The sequence below is a fragment of the Gavialis gangeticus genome, unplaced genomic scaffold, assembly GCF_001723915.1.
Source record: "Gavialis gangeticus isolate Ggan-Ray unplaced genomic scaffold, GavGan_comp1, whole genome shotgun sequence".
Lineage (NCBI taxonomy): Eukaryota > Metazoa > Chordata > Crocodylia > Gavialidae > Gavialis > Gavialis gangeticus.
Genome location: NW_017728995.1, coordinates 62,639,170 through 62,653,063, shown reverse-complemented (window position 1 = coordinate 62,653,063; position 13,894 = coordinate 62,639,170).

Here is a 13,894-nt window from a genome sequence, read left to right as displayed (position 1 = left end):
CCGCCAGGGGGGTGGGGGGTGGGCTGCCACTGCCACAGAGGGAAATACCAGCCCCCCCCTGCAGCCCAGGTTCTGCTCCACCTGCCAGCACCTTGCCCTCCCCTCCCCTCCCCACCACTGGAGAGGCAGGCAAATCAGTGGGGTATGTGAACGACACAGGGATTTAAAGGGCCCTAAATTGAAGCGGTGTTTTTAAAAACCCACTGCTTCAACTTAGGGCCCCTGTTTTGTCCACATACGCCTGTAGGCATCTGTCTCTCACTGATTATCATATATGCAGCAGAGTGAGATATTTAGAATAACAGTCTTGGACTTGGACACCTAAATTTCACTTAAACCCCTCGTGAGAAATTAGATCATTTTTAGATCTGACCCTAAGTCCGCTTTGTGAATATAGCCCTTGGGAAGAAAGTAGACATGCTGCCTCCAGACAGGAAATTCCAGAGAGTCCAGTGTCTCAGGTCTTCGTGAACTATCTGTGCAAACAGAAACTACTTGAAAACTGTAGACAGAAATACTAACTACCTTGTTCCCACGTGTATCAAAGATCCTAAATAAGTAATGAAGCAAATGTAGTTAAGATGCAAATAGGAGGCATCTTATTTTCAGCATGAGTTGCACTGAACTGTTAATTTCCATTAACATTAATAAGAAACATACCCAAAGGTTTTCCCAAGGCAAGGTTCTGATCCTAGCAACAATAATTTGTCTTCCTACACTGTCTTTCAATCAAGGATCTTTATATTTTGCAAACTTAATTAAGAGTTAGTTAATTAATTAACAACATTCCTGTAAAGGATGGGCATTATCCCCATTTTACAAATGGGTAAATTGAGATTATGTGCCATAGAGCAAGCCAGTCTGGAGACAACTCCTATTTCCTAGTCCTGTGTTCTAACCAGAAGACACCACCATCAATTTATCAGGTGCTTACACAAACTTATGCACAGAGTACATGGCTATTTATCCTTGAAAGTACCATTGATCTGAAATCTGCTCACTAAGTTACTGTGTTAGAAAGTTCTCCTCCATATTCAAAGGCTTAGTGGTGATTAGAAAAGAATCTGATTTGCATATAGCAATTAAATCTTTTATTAGCTATGATTGCAGTTTCAGTTAAAGTAAATACCTTGCAGTTCTGTTAAGAGTTCTGTATTTGCCTTTGCAGCAAAGCAGACAATTTTAACACTTATATGTAGAAACAAATTACATTTCAGTTGTAAGCCATGGCAGTCATTATTAAACAGTAAACTGGGATGTTTACCCTATGATTTTCTACCAGATATTCTCTGTCTAGATCAACAGCCTTTAGTATAGTGTTTTAGTATCAAAGTAATTGTGCATATTCATTTATGTAATATTTATTCCTATCATTCAATCAGATTCATAAGCAAAATTTACAAATGACATGGTTCTCACCATCTCCCTTTTTGCAATTAGATGATTCATCACCTGTGGCATATGCAATACAAATAGAAGAAACATGACAGGTGTTTGAGATGGGGTGCATGAAATGAGTAGTTTAGGAGGGCAGGGGAGGAGATAATTTGAGGAGAGGAAATATAAAGAGGCCAAAGGATGTAAGAGAAGGAAAGGTGAGAAACAAAGATGGGAGAGAAAAAGAGATGCAGTAAGTTGGAAGGAAAAAAATGTTGGTCTCACAAACCTGTGTGTGTATGAAAGAATATACAAAACAGGGAGTGAGAAAATTATTCTGCAGAGCAAGACATCATTATGGAGAAGCAAAGGAAAGGTCCTGGGCTTCCAAAGAGCAAGGGAAGAAAACTCTCATTAGATAGGAAATGGAGAAGTGCTGCACACAAAGGAAGCCTGCTACCACTATTGGGAGGTATTAGAAGTGTAGGCAGATGCCAGCCAAGCATGGTTGTGCTGCTTTGTACTGGGGAAGATGGCTTCAGGGATGGGAGAGGTTCAACCCTGCGGGAGGACTCATGCAGGCGACGACTGATTAGTGAGGGAGGAGGGAGCGAACTCCCTGGAGTGGGTCTGTGGAGTCTAAACGGGAGGGAGAGAGAACGACATATTGGAATTTGGTTTTAATGAGTAGTGAAACATCAGTTAACATACACTTTCATCCTTTGTGGGCGAAGATGACCATATCAAGTGTGGGGGAGGGGAAGGAAGAAGAGAGAAAAGAAGTGGGAAAGAAAAAGGGAAGGAGAGAAGAGAAAAGAAAAAGGAGAAAAAAGGGAAAGGGAAGAGAATGAAGTGGGGTGGAGGCTAGGTCACATGAGTACACAGATGATTTATAATTATGATCTTTGCTATGAACAATCTGCTGCAGCAGGGGCAGGAGAGCAATGAGGACTGGATATGGGCAGTTTTCGTTTTCTTGGCCGCATGTTTCTTCATTGCTTCTGCCATGCATTGCTGTTCAAAGGCCAGTTCTCTGTTCTGGATTTGGGACTTCTGGAATGGATGGTCATGAGCAATTTGCTCCCACGACTCTGGGTCGATACCAAAACTCTTTAGGGACAGCTTTAAGTTGTCCTTGTACCACTTCTTTGGTATTTCATTTAACCGTTCACCATAAAAGACTTTCTCTGGCAGGTGAGCGTCAGGCATTTTTGACAGGTGGCTGGCTCATCTTAGCTGTGCCAATTTCAGCAGAGTGTGAATACTGGGGAGAGTTGATCCTCTGAGCACCTGAGTGTCTGGAATCTTGTCCTGCCACTTGATCTTTAGTATCTTTTGCAGGCAGCACAAGTGGAAGTGGTTTAGTTTCTTGGCATGACAATGGTAAATGGTTCGGGTTTTGCAGGCATAAAGGAGGGTTGGAAGGATGATGACTTCATAAACCTTCAGTTTTGTCAACATTCTGATACCTCTGCAGTCCCAGACTAATTTATGGAGTCTGCTGAAGACCACGCTAGCTTTTGCTAATCTTGCATTGACTTCATCATCAATGTGGACAGCACAGGAAAGCATGCTGCCTAGATAGGCAAACTTGTCAGCCATTGACAGTTGTTGGCCTTTAAATTAGATGTGTGGTTCCTGGGGTGTTGTGCCACGTGCAGGTTGAAACATCAGTTCAGTCATCTTCGTGTTAATAACAAGTCCAAAGTTGCCACAGTCTGATGAGAGTAGGTCCATGGATCGTTGAGCCTGCGCATAATGCACAGTCATCAGCAAAGAGGAAGTTGTGAAGTGTGGCTGTCTGGACCTTGGAGCTCGCTTGAAATCTGTGCAGGTTGAAGATGTCTCCATCAAAACGGTACCTGATCCTGATCCCAAGGTCATCTTGGAAGGTGTCCAACAGCATAGCAGAGAATACCATGCTGAAGAGGGTAGGTGTGAGCACACAGCCTTGCTTGAAGTCATTTGTGACCAGAAAGGGGGTTTGAGTTGTATGGCCTTTTGGACTTCCATGATTGTAGGTCGAGCTTCAAGTGAGGTGTTGACAACGATTTGAGGCAGCCTGCGTATGGTGTCTATGTTGATGGGGGAGGTCTGATTCAGGATGGTGCTGAAGTGTTCAGCCCATCTCTGAAGGATCTGGGCCTTGTCAGTTAACAGTGTGGTCCCATCAGCAGACAGCAGAGGGGAGGGTCCGAGGACCCATGGAATGTAGACAGCCTTTATGGCATCGAAGAACTTATTTACATTGTTTTGGTCAGCATAGTGCTGGATCTCTTCTGCTTTGTTCCTCAACCATGTGTCCTGCATCCCTTGCAACTTGTGTTGAATGGTCTTCCATATCGAGCTGTAGGCATGTTGTGCTGATGCGGACTTATCACAGAGGTAGGCTCTATGGAGACGTCATTTCTCTTCCAGCAGCCATTGCATCTCCTAGCCATTTTCAACAAACCAGTCTTCATGTCTGCATATGGTTGGTCCCAGGTTGTCAAGGGCTGTTGAGTGTCTAGCTTCATGGACCCGCTTCCAGTTGGCTTTGATGGAGTCAGAATGAAGTGATATAATGTGAAACTGATCTTTCAGATGGTTTACAAAAGACAGCCTAGTGCTGTCATTTATCAGCCCTGCAGTATTAAGGCACATCAGTCCATGTCGTCCTTTCAGATGCCGTCTAGTTTGGATCATGATCTTTAATGAGGACATGATCAGTCCAGCATTTAGCACCACCTACTGCTTTGGTTACAAGGACATCACGTCTGTCCCTCCTTTGGACGATGACATAGTCAGTAAGGTGCCAGTGCTTGGAGCGAGGGTGCATCCACTATGTCTTCTTCCAGTTGGGGAGACTGAATGCAGTGTTAACCAGAAGGTCATGTTCATTACATAGTCTGAGCAGGAGAAGACCATTGCTATTGCAGCTTCCATACCCATGATTCCTGATGATGCCATCCCATGCTTGGTAGTCAGAGCCAATCCTGGCGTGGAAGGAGAATGAGGCAGTCAGACTCCAGTACAGCAGCAATCACGGAGTGGAGATCATCGAAGAACTGGTTCTTGACTTCGTCAGAGTTGGTCATGGTAGGGGGGTATACACTGATGATAGTGACACACTTTTTGCCAAGCAGGGAGAGCTTGAGCACCATCAATCAGTCATTCACTCCTTTTCATAGGTAGGTCAGTTTCATATAGCAAGGCCAACACCTGCTTCTCATTTGGCTTCGCTGCCACATCCACTCCAGAAGAATCTGTATGCAGCTTTTCCATCTGTGAGCTGCCCTTCATCAGGTAGATGAGTCTCACTGAGAACAGTGATCTGAATGTTATATCTGCCCAGTTCTCTCCTGATGATGGCAGTTCTCCTTTCAGGTCTGCTGGTGTTTCTGTCAGTCAGTTTACATATGTTCTATGTACCCAACTTGATGGGAATTGATTTGTTTCCTTTTCCTTTTCGACCGCTATAGTGTGACCTCTGCCAGCCACATTATGCTGGCTAGGATGAGGTGAAGCAAGCAATGTTTGGGGCACTTTTTCTAGCCCCTTCCTCACTCTAGGAGGTAAGCAGTGCGGTCCCAAATAGGGCTGTTCAGTTACTCAGAGGGCCACTGAGTTCTACTGCTGCTTCTCAGTAGAAAGCAACCCACAATTCTGAACCGCCTGCGTGCAGGTTTGCAGCTACAGCTTCCAGTATGTCCCCACCTGCTGCTTTGTTGCTGCCCTGTCACCACAGGACTTATTGCTAGATGTGAATTGCTTGAGATTTGGATTTAAGTGAGGAACAGTTGCGCAGCGTCGGCCCCACTCTCTTGTCCAAGCCAATTGGTAACCAGTGGTAAGACAGTGTCAAGACACTGGATGTTGGCCGAGATGCAGCAGATGACCAGGACGCCTTTTGTGCCTTGTCTTGATCTACATGATCCATGGCTCATTACTGTACCGCCTTTCTGGCCATTGGACTATACAAGGGTCTCATCTGCCCAGTCAGATGGAGTCAGACTTTGCATTCAGGCATGTCCCTATTTCCCCAGAGGTCAAAAGACTGACTGGGTTATACCTCACCTGGTTTAGCCTGCCGGTTGAGGTGGTTTACCAGGGTGTGGCTGCTGTTGCATGCAAACAGCTATTTGGAACCACAGGTGAGAGTTGAGTGCTGGTGAGGACCAACAGAGGAAGAGTCACTCAAGCGAGCGCAACATAGCCTTTCTCTGAAGGTGCTACCTCTCCCAGACTCTCCAGGGGGGAAGGGGAATGAATGTAACTGGTAAATAGTGGAGAGTTATTTGGTCCAGTGATGATGTGATGTGATGATGTGGTTTATGTTGATAAGGGGCTAAAAGTGGTATCTGGGTCTAGAACGAGGTCTGATGCCTTAACAAGAATAGGAGTTAACTAATTTGTTGCTGGAGACATGCTGTTTGAGGTTGGGAGACTGTCTGCAAACTAAAACAGTTTTGTCTCCCTTAACTACCTTGAGATGATCATCATTTTCCAGGAGGAGTTGGAGGTTATTAATAGTTTCGTTTCAACTTCCATTTTGATGTTTCAACAAGACAGTGTTTTCTTTCAAGTTTTGTTTCATTTCAAAACTGCTGTTCCATTTCGTTTAGTCAAAACTGTTTTGCTGTTTCAACGTTTCGCCCGTAGGCTATAATGGGGAAGCACAAAACTGCCTATAACTTTGTCATTTCTTGTCTGATTCAGATGAAACTTGGAGGGATGGTAGCCCCATCTGAGGCCATGAACCTTGCCATGTGTCAAGGAGATAGGTGCAGGGGTTTCTGGGAAACTTCACCTCAAATTCTTGAAAGCAAAACTCGTGTGTGTGTTAAGGTGCAGCAGGGTGAAAACTGAAGGCATGCTAGGCCCTGCTGAGGCCAGGGAGCCTGCCAGCTTTCAAGGAGATAGGTGCAGGGGTTTCTGGGAAACTGCATCTCAGGCTGCTGACAAGCAACACTCGTGACGTGTGACTGTGTGTGTGTTAAGGTGCACCTTCACTGGTGCTGGGGCCTCTACATGACATGGTAGTGTGCCCAATGAGGTCTCCTTCTCCCCTATATCCTCAGCCCAGTCCACCACTTTAAATAATGACAGATAATAAAATAACTTATTTAGCAGCACAGTAGCACCAGCAGCATCTCAGGCAGTCAAACTGTCACAGAACCTTTCTTTCCTCGCCTGCAGAAGCTTCTTCTCCAGCACCTGCCAGAGAACTCTCCCTGCCAGCCTGAGCCCCAGACCTGGGTATAAGATGTGCCCAGGGCCCTGCATTCTTCCAGTCAGGTGCCAGGAGTGTTGGTCTAAGGACATGGCAATGGAAGACAAGGTCCTTTCCTTTGGGCCAATCTAATCTGGTATGCTTTAGCAGACCAAATGAATAGTCAGTTACGGAAATATATCTTAGCAAGGTTTTGGTTTGAAAAACCCTGAGGAAGCACCTGCAGCTGGTGTCTGTGCATGTGTGCTGTTCCTGGATGGAAGGAATACTAAGAAGCCAGAGGCTGGCATATAATGCAGGTGAGAGAGCCAGTCAGTGAAAATGGAAATGGTGGCATCAGGGGGTGAGGGACAGTCTGGCGTGGGGTGGGGTGTCACTACATCCCCAGTAATGCTGAACACCCTCTCATGTGGTACACTGGTCAGTGGACAAGACAGGTGTTCCCCAGATTCTGCCACATCTGGCTGCAGCTTGCCCAGTAGACCAAGGGGTCGCACAGCAGCGGCTCCACATCCTTGGCAAGATAGGCAGCCACCAAGGCCTGAGCACTATCTGCCTGATGGTGGGGTCTGGTGCCTCTGGACCCCACCATGGAAGTCATGATCTTGGCCCACATTGGCCACACCTGTGGTAAAGGAGGAGACTGGCTGGTGGATGGCATGCTAGCCTGGGACAGTGGATCCCCCTCTTCCACATCCCCCTGCCTCCGCCATTCTTCCTCCCTGACTCTCTTCACAAGCATTTCCATCCACTGATTCAGGCTTTGGCTGCTGCATACGCTGCCCTTCACCCTCAGGTCACACATGGCGACCAGCATGTGGACCATATTGAACCTCAAGGGATCAAGCCATTTCCTGATGCCCTCCTTCAGCTGCCTCACCAGTGCTTGGATATCTGGTGACAGCTGCTTGCCCCAGCCAGGAACATTGATCCCCTGGAAGCTCTCCATGTGGTTCTCAAGTTCCCTCACTATGGGGATCACCTGGCTAAGGAGGGCATCGCCAGTGCTGAGGGTCTTGGTGGCCTCAAGGAAGGGCTTGAGGACCACCAAGATCTGGGAGATGGTATCCCATCGAAAGCTGTTAAGGTGGCCAATGATCCCAATCTCCTTGAGCCAGGTCATCTCATGGATGGCCTTCTGTTGCTCCACCAGCCTCTTGAGCATCAGGTATGTGGAGTTCCACTGAGTCTCCACATCCTTCATGAGTTTGTGCTGCAGGATGTTCAGCTCTGCTTGTTTGTCCTGCAGCATCTTGCTCCACTTAATGCTCTGGTGGAAATATCCTGCCACCTTCCTGCATTTCAAAATGAGCTTGCTGGGGGTGCTGGCATCATCACCGGCAGCCCTGTCCTCCTCCAAGGTATCCCTGACAATGAAGTGAAATTTGTGTGCCGCACAGCAGCTGCCAGCAAAGTTGGCACCACGGGCCACCTTGACCATATTGGCCCCATTATCTGTGACCATGAACCCACAGGGGAGATCACCCTGCCCAACAAATCACCCCTGCACCAAGCAGTTCATGGCCCCCATGATCTCTGTTGTCGTGTGGGACTCATCTGTCACCTTGGCTTGAAAGAGAGCCCATTGATGGCCTGACTGGTTGCACCAGTGCCCTGCGAGGGAGAGGTAGGCATGATCTCCACCCCGGCTGCTCCAGATGTCTGAGGTGAAGTGTGAAGCCACCTGTGGACCTGCTTTGTGCAGCTCCTCCCTCAAGTACTCCCTGCATGCCTCATACAAGGAGGGCACTACCATCTTGCTGAAGGTGCTGCATGCAGGCACTTAGTAGGATGGGACCACGAGTGCTGTGAGCCACCTGAACCCTCGCTGCTCAACTAAGGAAAAGGGCTGGCTATCGACAGCAAGCATCTTCCCAATGCTCTGGGTGATCTTGCTCGCCCTTGCAATGTGCCCCCCTTTCTGTCCACCTTTCCCCCCCTGTTTCAGGGTGGCCTGCCTCTGCTTTGGGGAGATGGAGGCTTTGGAGTGAGAGGGAGACTTTCCTTTAGGCACACTCCTAGTGATGCCAGGTGGTGGAGGAGCATGGGCAAAGGGTGGTGCCTGCAGAATACATCAGCATCCCTGTGGTGTTGCATGTATTTTGTTCCCTTGCTGCGGTTGGTTTTGGCTCAGCAGTGCAGGCAGATAGTGTATGTGAGATCATCTGGCAGCTCAGAATGATCCCAGACCACAGTACCCACTCACTTCTGGGGTGCAGGTGCATGTGTGGATGCAATTTCCCCCTCCTCAGCAGGCAGAGGCACAGCAACAGAAGGAGAGGATGCAGCTGAGCTGCTTGCCTCTGCAACCTCTACTTCAGCCTCCTCTGAAGTGCTTTCTGGGGAAGAAGACCTGGCTCTAGCGGAAACTTGAGGAGTGTGGAGCACAAACTCAGCTGATTCCCCCTCCTTCCCCAGAATTTCCCTTGCTAGGGCACTCAGATCCAGATCCAGCTCCAGCTCTTCCTCTGGCACTGCAAGGCTCAGCATGGAAAGTGAAATGGGAATGAAGGAGACTGTCATGCTGGTGCTGGTGCTGCTGCTTGTTGCCATAGTGATAATGGGGTGGGTGTTATGGCTGGTGCTTTTGGAGGGGATGGAGTCTCAGGCACAGGCAGTGGCACTGGCACTGCTCCCCTTTCCTTGCTGCTTGTGGAAGCCTCATCCCTGCTAGTTGTAGGAAAGAGGCTGCATCTCAGTTCACGGGGAAGGAGGGGTGTTGAGCTTACACCTCTCCCTCTACCCCTTTTCCACCCCTCCCTGAGGACTTGCCAGCTGTCTCTCCAGCATGCTTCATGGTGTGTTTCAGTGTATTGCTTTTGTACATTTATGTAAATGTACCTGTGTTCCTATATAAATTCTGTGAGGTGTATACTCTATGCCACAAGGTATAAATGTATGTCTGTTACTATATAAATTCTGTAAGGTGTGTAGTATATACCGCAAGGTATAAATGTATAGAAATAAAATATAAATGCATCCCCTTTCCTATATAAATTAAATTCTATAGTGTAATATCCAATATAATTATAAAATTGAAAAGAATATATAAATGAATATAATAATAAAGCTAAAGGGTCTAAAAGAAAGAAAAAGGTATTCTGGAATACCACTTGCTAGGCTAGGCTAGCAAGTAGGAAATCATTCAAATCAACGCTAGTAGTAACCTTTGTTGTCTAACGCTCCCGATCTACTGGAAGACACAGCTCAGTAACTGTCAGACCCCAAGGCAGAAAGCAGGCCAGTTCAAACAATGCTGCCTTTTATGCAGTTTTTCCATCCTTCCCTCAGAGCACTGGGATTGGAAGGGACCTCAGGGAAGGATCACAGTCACTGGCCAACTACACAGTCAATATGAGAGCAGTCCTTTCCTCTCTCTGCCTCCTCCCTCTCCTTTCTTGCCCTGCAGGCAAGCCCATCTTGAGCTTCAAAACTCAAAATGGTTTGAAACTCAAAACATTTTGACTGCCCTCCTTTCGTTTCAAGGCTGTTTTGAAGCCCTTCGTTTCATTTCAATTTCACTGTTTCAAGCTCAAAACAAATTGAAACAGCATCGAAATGAAACAGCCGATGAAATTTTGCACAGCTCTGGTTATTAATGATATGTCTGAAGTGTTAAGGTAGGAGCTGTAGGTGATAAACTAGGTGATATACGTGACAATCAAAGAGATTCTGCTTTCCTTATTCTGGGGTTGATACTGTAGCAGGTTGGAGTGAGGGCTGAGTTTGGCTCTGTTGATTTTAATGGTTGTGGTTTTAGTATTATATGTGTAAGAATCCATGCTGCAGATCCTTAAGGTATGCATTTCAGTCAGTGGGAATGGGTGTAACTTAGAGCTTGGCTCTAGACAGTGGATCTACTGGTTTGTTTAAGCTAAGAGCTGTAGTGGTCAGCTGCTTTCTGATACAATATGGCAGTGACGTAGCCATTGCAAATTTCAAATTGGTGTCCATAAGATGAACTTGCTAGGTAGAGTATTGCAGAGTCAGTTGGATGGAGGGGTAGAAGTTGCTAAAGACCTGGTAGAATTTATGTAGAGATTTTTTCCCATGCATCCATATGATGAAGATGTCATCAGTGTACCCTAGGTATATCAGAAGGAAAAAGAAGCCTGCCTGAAAATGGAGGATTGAATAACCAGGATTGTTGTACTGTTTTAGCTGGTACTGATGATAACCTGAATCATGCGGTTTTGGAGGAACTGTGGATGGGGAATGGAGGGGACAGAACTAGTGCCCTTTCTCTAAAGGGGGAATGAGAGAGATGTATTATTTTCCCTCGCTCCCTAAATTCAGTGGTAATCTCCACCTGTCTTGCTGCTCTGATGTGCTCAGAGCTTATTGGTTACACCCTTACCTTTTTCCAGCGTGTAGGGTGTCCAGTATCATCACCTCTCATTACATATTGTTTCCCTTCCCATTTAGGCTCCACATAGCCACTCCAAGGAATTCACTCTCTGCTTCTTCCTGGAATCGCATCATCACATGAGAAACTCAGGTTTTTTTCTTTAAAATGGCAGCTTTCATTATTTAGTTTAGAAACTTGGCAGTGGAGCTGGAAAGGCCATGGAAAACAATGGGTGAATACACAGAACTAAAAAGTGACTGGTTTAAGTGTCATGCTTTTTAAAAAGAAAATCTCATCTCTGAGGGCCTCCAGCATGTTTTATTACTTTGGGTTGGCAGTAGTGGGTTAAGTGACTTACTAAAGATAGCATTGCTAGGCAGTGTTTTTAAAAAATAAATTAAAACAAAGCAAATTCTCCCTTTTGCTAAAGGCATGCCGTCCCTTATTTTGGCACCCTGAATTTAGAAAACCTATCTAGAGCAGAAACTATTCTAAACTGTAATAAATCTGTGATTTCTGCTGTTTCATGCTGTCAGGAATCTTTCTGTGTGGTCTTTTGTGCAGCTGATCCTCATGTAGTCTCATATACTCATTAAAAATTAGGGATTACACAAAGACCTTTATCGTTCTAAGGGATTATCCTTTTATTTTATTTATTTATTTTAAATTAACATTTTCTTTTAACCCGGCTGATCTTGTTGTCTTTTCCTTTAATACTAATTTTACACAGAGTGAATTGAATTCTAACTTTGCTGGTTTTTAACTTGTATAAAACATAGCCAGGGATACTTCAAGTGCAACTGCAGTCCTATCAGTATGGCGATCCTGAAAACATAAGTTTCTAAATATCTGTCTGGATGCAGAACAAATGGTTGTCATGTGCACAGTATGTCCATATTGTGCCTATGAAAAGCATCTTGAACTGCAAAGAAGATTCAAAATCCACAAATATAAAGTAAATATAAAGAGCCTCTTTGTTTGACTCTTTGCTCTGTCACACTGGTTACCATGATGCTTTCCACTGACAGGGAAAATAGCACTGACATAAAACAACTGAGAGAGAAGAAACTGGCCTTCTAGGTTATGGGATGCATCCTGGAGTCATCCTTTAAGATCCCACCTAAGAAAGACAGAGGCTGATCCATTCCTTGCATTATTGGTTTAACAGGAATATGTGGATGCACTGATTACTGTATCTATAGTGAATAGATACAGATAGCTGCAGATTGAAATGGTAACTATGAAACCTCACAAGCATCTGTGACTGCAACCCATGACACACAGGAAGCATGTTGCCCCCGTGCCCCTCCTACATTGGTCATAGCCACAGGAAATTAAACAGTTAAAACTGAATTGGTGACTGAAGTATAACATTCCCACTGCACTTTACTTAGTATTTTTGCCCAAGGGCCAGCAAAGATTGACAAGTATTGGTCTAGTGGATGGGATACTGGACTGGGAATGTCTTTTACCATGGACTGGCTCTGTAATCTGCAGTAAATTACTTTTCATTCTCCTACCCTTTTTATGTCATGTCTCCTTAGACTGGAAGCTCTTGACAACTGGCTGTCAGTACAGTGTCTTGCAAAGTGTGTCCCTAATCTCAGCTGGGCTCTTCAGTGCTACCATAATACACATAAATAATGAAATAGGGCAGTTCATTGGAATGCATCACAACCATGCATTGCAGTTAATCAGCATAAACAAGCAAGCAGGCAATGTATCTCAAGCAATATTTAAAATTGTTATTCTAAACACAATGTGAAATATAATACATTTAAATCTGTTATTTAAACATTAAGTCTCTGCTATGAGTTAGCAGCAAGATGCTAACAAAAATCTCTCCCAGGTTACCATTTAATTACAATTACTATGGTTACAAGATTAAGCAATAGACTCTCATTTGGTATTTCAGCAGGTCAGATTAATGATTAATAACCTCTGGGCAAAGCCTGTTCAGCCCATGTGTATATAAAAACAAGCAGACATCCCAGGTTTTACTTTGCATTTCTCTTTGGTTTGGGAGGCTCAGTAACAACAATGGCAGAACTCAAACCCAAGGTTAGTCTTCTGGGGTCAACTACCTTCTCCCTGAGAGCTAACGCCACATGCATTGTCAGCCAGCTGTGGATCATTACTGTTTTTACTGGGGCTGTGTTCTCCAATCTCGATTGATGTCAACAAGAAGAAAGAAATTACATTAACACAGGAATTTTTTTTCATATACAGTATTATTTACAAAATTTCCAGAAAAAAATTTTGGTTGTTGTTCAAAAGCCCAAATCAAGAAAACTTTTGAGGCTCTCTTCTTATTCTTTTCTCTGATTTCCATTTTTCCTCTGGTAAAATAGATAACATGGATAAACTAAGCAAACTTTCTGCACATGTTCTTTTGCTCTGCATTTATAAGAACACATTTTTTCACTGAATGTTTTGAAAGAATTTTCTATTAACATTAGGACAGGCCACCTCTTGGCATTTGTGATATACCTGCCAGCATCAGATGGCGGTTAGAAAAAGTTCACTCACTTCCAGTTCTCGTCAGGCACCAACTCTTAAATGGCTTCACAGTTGGTGAGATGTTGTTCAGCATCTCACTTGTATAACAAGGCAGGGTTGCATAGCCAAAGACTCTGACAGAACTATTCATGAATTATGCAGACAAAGGTCATCAGTCCTCCTTACTTGTGCTCCCTGAAACAGGCAAAGGGAGTGAATTATTTTTCTGTTGAGGCATCCACAGAACACCACCTTTCTAGTTTTCTTCCAGTTCAGGATGCAGTGTTACAGGTTTCCCACTAGACCCAAAGATATTACAGGTATCAAGTCCACAAGTCACACTGCTGCACTTCCACATATGAGTGGCAGCCTGGAAGAGCTTGTAGACAATAGGCAAAGAAATCTTAAGACCTTTGGGGACCCTTTTGACAAACAGCCAACAGCACCCACAACTGAGG